General features: G+C 40.9%; 1 non-coding gene across 1 annotated transcript; it reads left to right on the top strand.

Moving 5' to 3' along the window:
- The first annotated feature begins 3,859 nt into the window (after window positions 1-3,859).
- On the top strand, window positions 3,860-4,003 carry LOC111815856. Its single transcript, XR_002820476.1, has one exon. It is a non-coding gene; the product is annotated as a U4 spliceosomal RNA (small nuclear RNA).
- Window positions 4,004-9,441: the final 5,438 nt, after the last annotated feature.

Raw genomic sequence — 9,441 nt, 5'->3', positions numbered from 1 at the left:
ATAGCATCACAAATGCACTCTGTCACCACTGCAAAAATCTTCTTCAAAGTCTTTCTACCATCTCTACCCCAGTTTTCACTGATGGTGCTCCATTATTATACTTTTGTCATTCTTAGATGTAGTATAAACTAAGTCATACAATCTGTAACCCTTTTAGACTTCTCTTTTTTTATTCAGCAAAATGCCTCTAATATCCATTAAAGTGGCTGTACTTATCCATAGCTTGTTCCCATTCATTGCTGAGTACTATTCCAAAGTATGGATGCACCGTAATTTATTTAATCCTTTGCCATGGACGGACATATGAATTGTTTCTAGTTTTTGTCTGTTACAAATAAAGCTCATATAAGTATTTGAATACTGCTATAAACATTTGTGAAAGTTATTTGTATGAACATTAGCCTTGTTTTTCTAAGGTAAATACTCAGGAGAACAATTGCTAGGTTTAATAGTTAAGTATATGGAGGGCCAGAGAGATGGTTCAGTGGAATAAGCGCTTCCCTGGCAAACACAAGGGCTGGAGTTCAATCCCCCATTCCACCAAAAAAAAAAAAAAAAAAGGTAAGTATATGTGTAACTTTATAAGAAACTGTCAAAAAGTTTCCAGAGTGGCCACACCATTTTGAATTCCACCAGCAATGTAATGTTTTGTGTTGTTTTTTTTTTTTAATTTTAGTCACTATGATGGATGTGTAGTAGGTCTCACCATGGTTTTAAAGTGTATTTCTCTAACAGCCAGTGATGTTGAACATGATTCTATGTTTATTTACCATTTACAGATTCTATCTGAGGAAATGTAATTCAAATCCTTTGCCTATTTTCACGATTGCACTAGTCTTCCTACTGTATGGTTTAAAGAGTTCTTTGTGTCCCTTGCATGCAAGTTATCTGCCAGATATAAAATCTGCACATAGTTTCTCCTGGCCCATGGTTTGTCTTTTTTTTTTTTTTTTTTTTTCAGAACCGGGGATTGAACTCAGGCCCTTGCACTTGCCAGGGAAGTGCTTATTCCACTGAGCCATCTCCCCGGCCCCTTGTCTTTTTCTTTTTATTCTATTAACAGTATCTTTCACATCATAGAAGTTTTTCCTTTTGATACAAACTGCTTTAACAGTTTTCTTTCAGGGATTGTGCTTTACATGTTCTATCTAAAGAAGTCTTCACTTAACCCTGGGTCATAAATATTTATTTTCTTCTGTTTTAGTCTAAAATCTGTTTTACAGGTTTATGTTTAGATCTATTAGCCATTTTGAGTTAGTTTTTATATAAGGTGTGAGGTTTAGGTTAACATTTTGCTTTTTGTGTTTTGTTGATGGATGCCCAATTTTCTAGTAACATTTGTGGAAAAATCTCTCTTTGAATTAGTGTTGTGCCTTTATTTTTTTAATCAGTTTGTTACATATTTGTGGATTTGTGTTGGATCCCTTCCACCCACTGGCCATGTGATTCTCCCATACCGTTATTGTGGCTGCGTGTTGAGTCTTAATATCAGATGTCAACTTCAACTACATTTTTCTTTTTCAAAATTGTTTCATGTATCCCAGCTCTACCATCTTTACATATAAATTTCAGAATCAATCTTTGTATAGCTACAAGAAAATCCTGTGAATATTTGTTGCCTTGAATCTGCCAGTCTTTGGATGCAGTGTGTTCTCCATTGATTCAGGTCTGTTTGGATTCCTTTCATCAGCATTTTGTTGCTTTCAGTAGACTGATGCTGTATCCTAAGTAATTTTGAGCTATTATAAGAGGCATTTTATTTGTGATCTTGTTTTATAGTTATTTACTGTGGCTATATATAAGTAAATATGATCAGTATTTTTGTGGACCTTACATTATGTATCTTTTTTTTTTTTTTTTTGGTGGAACCGGGGATTAAACTCAGGCCCTTGCACTTGCCAGGGAAGCACTTATTCCACTGAGCCATCTCCCCAGCCCTACATTATGTATCTTAAAAAGAAACCTTCATATTTTAGTTCTAGGAGTTCTTGTGTAGACTATGAAATTTTATATATTCATGATTATGTTGTCTTTAAAGGGGAAAAACACTGTATATTTGTGGGGAGTGCACTATTTTCATATATTTCAGGATTCAGTTTGGTAGCACACATTGAGCATTTTGTGTCCACAGTCATGTTAGAGGACTAACCTGTAGCTTCTCTCCTTGTCAATCTGGATTTGGTATCGAGTAATAGATGCCTTATGAAATGAATTATGAAGTCCTCCTTCTCTTCTACTTTCTGTAGGGGACTATGCAAAACTGTTATTACTTCTTTAAATAATTTGTAAAAACAGCCAGTAAAACTACATTTCCTACTCAGAAAAAAAATTAACTCCAAATTATATTTCTGTGATAGCTATAGGACTATTTAGATTATCTGTTTTATCTTGGGTGAATTTTAGTAGTTTGTGGTTTTTGAGGAAGTGATCCATTTAATCCAAGTCAATATGGTGTGTGTGGAGTTGTTTTCTTTTGGTGGAACCAAGGATTGAACTCAGGCCTTTGCGCTTGCCAGGGAAGCACTTATTCCACTGAGCCATCTCCCCTGTGTGAAGTTGTTTTTAATTTCCCCTTAGATACACATATGCAATCTTTAATAGTATCTTCTTTATTGTTGATCTCGGTAACATATCTTCTAATACTTCATCATGTGTTACTATATAAGTTGCTGAATTTTATTGCTAATATTCTCTGCTGCTTTTTTTTTTTACATTTTTTATGTATTTGTGCGTGTGTGTGTGTGTGTGTGTGTGTGGCCAGCTCAGCCCACCAGGGGGCGGGGCTGGCAGGCATGTGGTGCTGGGGGATTGAACTGCGGTCCCTGTGCTTTGCTAAGCTTGTTCTAAGTAGGTGCTTTAGACCACTAAGCCATCTCACCAGCCCTGCTTTTTTAAAATTGTATCAACTTCTTGTACTATTTCTTTAATCTATTTAAGCTTCTTTCTTTTTTCTAGCATCTTGCAATGAAAGAAGAGAATTCTTTGAAGCCTTTCCAACCCAAGCACTTAAGTACAAAATTTCTTCTAAGTAGCTAAGATTTTAATGCTATATTTTTATTTCATTCAATTCAATATTTAAAGTATTTTATGATACTTAATCTTTAATACATAAGGCCAACAAGGTAGCTCAGCAGATTCAGCACCTGCTTAGGCAAAAACAGAAACAAGGGTTCAATTCGTGATCACCAGCACCACATGTGGTACTGGCCCCACCTCCACGAGTCCTGAGCTGGCCACTGCAACCAGGCATGGTAGTGCACACCTGTAATCCCAGCACTGGGGAGGCTGAAAACAAGAGGACCACGACAAGTCCAAGCTGTGTAGTGAGACCCTGTACCAATACATTTAAAAAAAATCTTTAATGCATAATTTATTTAGAAGTGTGTTATTCTATCTGTTTCAAGATTTCCTGGACTTTTTGGTGGTATTGTTTTGGTTGTTGTTGCTATTTATTTAATACTCTAACGTTTTATAATCCAAGATATGGTCTACCTTGGTGGTGAATATCCCATGTATATTTGAAGAGGAAGTTCATCCTGCCTAGTTGGGTGGGTGGTTCTATAGCTGTTAATCAGGACAGGTTGGCTATGGGTTGTTGAATTTTTCTAGTCCTTGTTAATAGCCTGTCTATAGTTCTCTGTTACTAAAATGAACAGAGTGGAAATTTTGGTAGTCAGAGAAGAGGTTTATCTATATTTTCTTCTTTCAGTTTTTGCTCCAGATGTTTGAAACTCTGTTGTTAGGATTGGTATATCTTCATGGTGATTTGGCTATCTTATCATTAAATAATATCCTTTTTTACAATGGGCAATTTCCTATACACAGCAGTCTACATGGCTAGATATAAATATACTCCTTTAGCTGCGCGCAGTGGCAGTATTGTAGCCAGTGAGGCTCACCTGAGGCGTGATCATTGCTGACTGAAAACATTTCACCCTGTTGGGACAACTTGAAATAAATATACTTTTTATACTTTTTAATATGCTTTAGAAAAAAATCTTTTATTTCTTTATTTGGTACAAGGTTTCACTACGCAGCTCAGACTCATAGTGATCCTCCTGCCTCAGTCTCCCCAGTTCTGGGATTATAGACGTGTGCCACATGCCTGGTTCTGGGGCTGGCACAGCATGCAGTACTGGGCATCGTACTCAGGTCCTTGTGCTTGCCAGGCAGGCACTTAGACCACTCAGCTATCTCTGCAGCCCTTTAATATATTTTTTATAAATATATATTTTATATTGTATAATATATTTTCATACTTTTATAATTGAGTAACTTTTATCACCACATTAAAATGAATTTCTTGGGGCTGGTGAGATGGCTCAGTGGTCTAAAGCACCTACTTGGAACGAACTTAGCAAAGCACAGGGACCACGGTTCAATCCCCCAGCACCACATGCCAGCCAGCCCCTCCCCCTGGTGGGCTGAGCTGGCCACACACACACACACACACATACACACACATAAATTTTTTTGAAAAATGAATTTCTTATAGATAACATATAACTAGGTCCCATTTTAAAATCCTATATGCGCACACACATACACACACACACACATAAATAAAAATTAAATTTAAAAAAAAAAAGGGCTGGTGAGATGGCTCAGTGGTCTAAAGCACCTACTTAGAACAAGCTTAGCAAAGCACAAGGACCACAGTTCAATCCCCCAGCACCACATGCCAGCCAGCCCTGCCCCCTAGTGGGCTGAGCTGGCCACACACACACACACACACACACACACACACACACACATAAATAAAAATTAAATTTAAAATCCTATATGTCTTATTTGGGGTTCCTAAGCATTACACTTCACATAACTATTGCTATTTTTAAAATTTAAACCTTCTGTTTTATTGTTTTCAAGTTACTTCCCCTATTTGAGCTGCTTTTTCCCTCTGGCCTGCATGGTTTCCAGTGACTCACGTACAGGCCTCTGTTCCAGCCAGCACCATCATAACACCTTTGCCAAGTTACTGGTCACCGAGTCTGCATGTTCAGTCTCTTGTCACTGTCCCACAAGTCCTTGGAGCTCTTGTATGGTGGCTCATGCCTATAAGCCTGGCACTTGGAAGGCTGAGGTGGCGGGGCTAGGGGGGAGTTCACAAGCTCAAGGCCAGTGTGGACTGCATAGCAAGAACGTGTCTCAAGCAACAAAAACTAAAGTTTTAAAATAAAATTTGTTTACCTGCTGTCTTTCAAAAATTGAGTAATTTCCACTGATTTGTCTTCAAATTTAACGATCACTTCCTTTGTTGTCTCTATCATGCTGTTGAACCCATCATATGAGTTTAAGAGTATGATTAAAGCAATACTTCAGTTCAGGAATTTAATTTGTTCCTCCTGGGAAGATAGCTACGGTTATGTTCCCCACCTGGTGAGGAGTTCGTGAGTAGAAGCAAATTTTTGCTGGACACTTCAGTGTCCAAACCAAATTGTTCACAAATAGGAGCATGCATGAACCAAGGCACTACTGTACATATTTTAATTTTCAGTTTTATAATTTCCATTTGGATTTTCTTCATAATCTTTTTTACTTAGTGTTCGTAATTTTTTATTTGTTTCAATAATATTTGTAATTGATGCTTAGAGCATTTTCCTAATAGCTAGTTTAAAATCCTCATAAGATCACGCTAATATCTGGATTACCTTCATTGGCAGTGTTTATTTTTCTCATTTGAATTTGAATTTTCCTGATTCTTTATTCAAGTTACTTTGGGCATTTTGAGTATTATATCACAAGACTGTGGCACCTATTTAAATATTTTTTTTAAATTTGTTTGTGTGTGTGTGTGTGTGTGTGTGTGTGTGTGTGTGTGTGTATGGCCAGCTCAGCCCACCAGGGGGCGGGGCTGGCTGGCATGTGGTGCTGGGGGATTGAACCGTGGTCCCTGTGCTTTGCTAAGCTTGTTCTAAGTGGGTGCTTTAGACCACTGAGCCATCTCACCAGCCCCACCTATTTAAATATTTACTTTAGCAAGCAGACAATGTTTTAGATTTAGAGTACCCACCTGGCCCACTTTTTTAGGCTTGTAGGTTAAGTTTTTATTTCATTTAAGGCCTTATAGTACTATGATACTTTGCCCCCTTCTTTTTATTTTTCTTTGCCACTTTCTTTTTTTTATTTTAAAGGATTTTTTTTTTTTTTTTTTTGGTGGAACCAGGGATTGAACTCAGGCCCTTGCACTTGCCAGGGAAGCGCTTATTCCACTGAGCCATCTCCCCAGCTCCCTTTGCCCCCTTCTTTACCACCTAGGAGTCAGTCTGATGTTACTTGGGATCTCAAACCTAGAGCTCTGTAGATTTTGAGCATTTTCACATGGTGTGGCCAACATGTTTATTTGAGTCACTCACCGAGGCCAGATGCAGAGACAAACAAGTTTGTTAGGGGCCAGCTGTGGGCGGCTCAGTACAGGACAGAGCATGGACCCTGAAGGGCAGGAGGAGAGAACAGTTACACAGTTCTCGCTCAAGGTCTGCGTGACTTAGTGTAGCTACAGAAGTACTCTTACGAAGCATGGGCTTCGCTTTTGACAAAGGAACAAAGGTGTTTGATATTTTATGTCGGGAGCAAGTGGTCTCATGACAAAGCATGGAATGGTACTGGGTTAGGCAACTATGACAACATTTATAAGAAACAAGCTTAAGGAAACAAACTTAAGCTCTAAGATGGTACCTGAGTACAACATGGTGTCAGGTTGGGCTTTTTTCTAGTTCACACTCATGGGTCATTTCCAGGTCAGTCCAGAACTTCACTAATAGATTCTGAAAACTCTTTCCACATAGAAGATGTCTCTAAAATTCGCTTCCACTGTCTTTAGCTCCCTCTTTTCTGTGATTCTCTCGCAGAGAGGCCAGGATGCTGCCTCTTTGCTACTCTCCCTCAGGTAGGTCAGCTGCACCTCCCCACCGTCTCTGCAGTTGGCATGATGGTGGGCAGAAACGTCTCTTTGCTGATGTCCACTTAGCAAAGCAGGCTTAGTAGAAGGGCTCCATCCACAGCCTAGCAGGGAGGCGGGAGGTACAGGAAGCAGCCCCCAGTGGAAAGGGGAAGGTGTGCAGGTTTTTCCTAACTTTGACTGAGTAGGCTAAGAATACTCAAAGAGTTCTGTCCTATAGGACCACCTTCTCCAGAACCTTCTCCTAAAAAAAAGCAGCTTTTCTTAGGCCTCTCTCTCTCTCTCTCTCTCTCTCTCTCTCTCTCTCTCTCTCTCTCCTAACCTATTGCTCATTTTTCTGAGAAAAACCTGAGATGACCAACTTTAAAGAAGGAAGGGCTTATTTTTAGCTCAGTTTCAAAGTCTTCAGACCGTGGTCACTTGTCCCCTTTTTTTGATACTATGATGGCACAGGGCATAACGGTGGGTGACCACAATAGAGGAAATCTATCCACCTCGCAGTGGCCAGGAAGCAAAGAGGATGGGAGGGGAGAGGATGGGAGGGGCTTCAAGCGCACACTCTCAGCAACTTAACTTTCACTGGGCTCATCTCCTGAAGGTTCCTCCGCCTCCCAACAGTGCCTAGGGCTGAAGGCTGAGGCTCAACACACAGACTTTTGAGGGACATTCAAGACCAAATCATGGCACTGAGCCAGTTGCCATTTCAGGTCTAAGGCCTCTATAGTGTCCAGGCTAGCTAGGACACACAGGAGGCATGCCTGGAAAAGGGCATGTGCACACACACACAATTTCTCTCTCTCTCTCTCTCTCTCTCTCTCTCTCTCTCTCTCTCTCTCTCTCTCTCTCCCACACATCTCTAACCATCCACTTTCTTTTCTCTACCTGTCAGAGTTTTCTGGAATAAGGGCTTTATGTATTTTGCCAGAGTTTGCAATTACCACTAACAGGAGATACAGGTGGGACACGATTTTTCTAGAATCAAAAGCTCCAACTTCAATGGTTTTAATAGAAGGCACCGCATTTAGGTATTCAGGCAACTTAAACAGGAGCTCTCCAAGGCAAGACCTGACCCCGAGGCCCTGTTTAGCAGCTTTTCTGTCACACCAGTTGCCTCTGGTATTTGTGAGTTACATTTTGGTGACAAGATTGCATCTGTTCTTACCATTCTACCAAATACAGAAGAGGATCCCTTTATTTTTTGTCACACAAGAGGAAAAATAATTCTTATTGTCAGATAGCATTAAGGTGCATCCCAGCACTTGGCAAGATTTGGGTGATTTGCTAGACAAAGCAAGAAACAACTCACAGATTCTTAACTATGCTCAGAGGAGAGTGTACGAGCGAGGTGACAAGAAATGCGTGCAGCCTCTCACTCACAAACGGTGTGATTGGGAAGGGGCCGAGAAGCAACAGGCAGCTTTGTTCTTTGACTGGAGAGCTTTGGATCTCGTTCCTGTGCACTGCGTCCCAACTTTCTTCAGAGAGAGGACATGCAAGGGACAGCATGACCAACTGAACAGACCCTTTCCTGCTCCTTGCTGAGCAGGACCAGCGTGGATTTGAACTTGACTACAACTTGTCTGCAGCAACTTGCTTCGAGCAGTAAGCAAAACCAAACTAGCAAAAGCAGAAAACATATAGGACAAAGTGAATCCCTCCAGCACTGCTCATTTGTAATGAAGAGTGAGAGGCGTGTGAACCACTGTAGTCTGTCACCAGGGTCTGGCACTCACTGCAGAGCCAGCCATGGGGGCAGCCTGGCAAAGGTGCCCAATCTTTGTTAGCATCAAGATGCCACCTGCATGACAATGCTGAGGATGCCAGCTCCCCTGCAAAACAAGAAGTACCAGTCCCCTCTACTAGGGAGCGTGGCGGTGCTGAGGAAAACATGCTCAGCAGAAGCTGGGCATCCATGACCTGCCCTCGCAACGTGAAACTTGGTTTCTCGTCTCTCTCAGCATTAGCAAGTGAATTCCCAGTTATGCTGTTTACATCTCTTAAAAGCCAACATTTTCAATGTGTTTTGGTGTGGAAAATGATCATCCCACAATTAGCATAGTGAGATTATTTCCGGGGCGAGAAATTTCCTTGGAGACTGAACTGCCGTTTGTACAGTTTTGTTATTACAGACAATGTGTTGCCTGGCTGCTCAGGGAACAGAGCAGGAGTAAACTGACGAACTTTTCTGGCAACATGAGAGCCAGCCTCAGCTTCTGGTGAGACAGAGCCAGATCTGGGTGAGTACCAGTCAAAGAACACCCACCTGCTTCATTTCTGCAACGGGTCTCACATATTCTAGGCCCAGGAGGACTGTGTCACATACATGTCCCTTGCCTGCCCTAAAGTCCCCAAGCAGCTTCCTTTTCCAGCCTCTGGCAGCAAAAGATGCTCAGGGTAGGAGGGCAGAAAAAGGGTTTCCTCTTGGACCAAATCCAAGTGGAACACAAAAACCCACGCAAAGAAATGTGGGCCCACTTTCTCTTTAGTCACTTCAGGGGTCTTCACACTCTTCACACACGTTCGTTCACAGGGCCTTATTC

Source organism: Octodon degus, unplaced genomic scaffold, assembly GCF_000260255.1.
Source record: "Octodon degus isolate 3935 unplaced genomic scaffold, OctDeg1.0 scaffold00022, whole genome shotgun sequence".
NCBI classification, from domain to species: domain Eukaryota; kingdom Metazoa; phylum Chordata; class Mammalia; order Rodentia; family Octodontidae; genus Octodon; species Octodon degus.
This window is presented reverse-complemented; position numbering and strand designations above follow the sequence as displayed.